Source organism: Crocodylus siamensis, chromosome 1 (assembly GCF_052110815.1).
Source record: "Crocodylus siamensis isolate JL-2025a chromosome 1, ASM5211081v1, whole genome shotgun sequence".
Taxonomy (NCBI): Eukaryota; Metazoa; Chordata; order Crocodylia; family Crocodylidae; genus Crocodylus; species Crocodylus siamensis.
This window is the reverse complement of record NC_143395.1, coordinates 109,617,525-109,618,845: the sequence shown is the minus strand read 5'-3', so window position 1 is coordinate 109,618,845 and position 1,321 is coordinate 109,617,525. Positions and strand designations below refer to the sequence as shown.

The 1,321-nt window shown below is 51.2% G+C and overlaps 1 non-coding gene across 1 annotated transcript; it reads left to right on the top strand.

The window, feature by feature from the left end:
* The first annotated feature begins 867 nt into the window (after window positions 1-867).
* LOC149873198 (U1 spliceosomal RNA) lies at window positions 868-1,028 on the top strand. Its single transcript, XR_016440068.1, has one exon. It is a non-coding gene; the product is annotated as a U1 spliceosomal RNA (small nuclear RNA).
* Window positions 1,029-1,321: the final 293 nt, after the last annotated feature.

Here is a 1,321-nt window from a genome sequence, read left to right as displayed (position 1 = left end):
TGGGCTCCCAAGTGAGGTGGTACTCTCTCCTATATTGGGGGTCTTCAAGAGGAGGCTGGACAGATATTTGGCTGGGGTGATATGACCCCAGCACCCATTCCTGCCTGGGGCAGGGAGTCAGACCTGATAATCTGTTTAGATCCCTTCCAACCCTAAGCACTATGATACTATGATCCAAATCACAATGTCCTTCAGAAAACCATGCTGAGGATCATAATAGACTCTATGGCAGGGTCAGGCAAAATATGCCCTGCAGGCCAGATCCAACCCACCAACTGAATGGATCCAGCCTTCAGCCTAGTCCCTGCAGTGCTCCATGTTGGGCCAAGCTGCACTCATTCCCACCAGGGCAGGCTATGCTGCATCCCCATCTGCCATCCCAGGCCCCAGCCACTACACACAGCGTCCAGCAGGGCTGTTCGTGGTGTTGCTCTGCTCCCCTTGCCTTCAGCAGGAGCTGTCTGGCTGAAGCTTCCCCCCACCCACCTAGAGTGACACAGCAAGGGCAGGAGTGGAGAATGAGCCACCGCTGGAGGTGAGGGAAGCAGAGCAGGACCGGCTGGCTGCGGTCACTCCAGGAATAGTCCCACCAGAAGCTGCATGTGCTGGCATGGGCACGAGACAGTAGGGCTGTTCTGCTCCGCTTGCCTTCAGCAGTGGTTTATCCTCCTGCTCCTGCCTCTGCTATACTGCTCTGAGCAGACTGGGGAGCTTCAGATGGGTGTCTCTTGCCACAGTACATGGGGCTCCAGCTCTAGTTTCTGGCTGCCTTTCACCTGTTCCACCCACCCTGTCCTCAATGAACTACATGGTAAATCATTAGCCTTTTGCCTTTGGACTAATATCACATATAGTTTGTGCTACATATAACTTACCTGGCAAGGAAGATACCATGATCAATAGGTTCTCCCAGGATGAGGCCTATCCATTGCACGCTGGGAAGGCTGACCGCTGTGAGTTTACCAAATGTGGGAAACTCAACTGTACACTTTTGTGGTAATGGGGGACTGCATTTGCACTTTCTCCCTGGCTTGCTCCTTCAGCCTTTTGACTAGGAGCATGTGAGACTAGGAGGCATCCAAACTCCAATGCCTTTGGACTTGGGGCCTGCATGTAGAATGCCTGACATGGCTTTGGGGAGTAACCAAAGTCCCAGACTGATGGGTCTGGAAGAGAAGAGACTTGTCCAGTGGTAGAGGCACACAGACTTAAATGACTAAGCTCAGCTCAGTAGATTTGGAATTCAGAACTAATTAGGCATTAAGCCAAAAAAAAAGTTTGTGCTATATATAAGTAGATATAAATGTGCTGCTTTAAAATC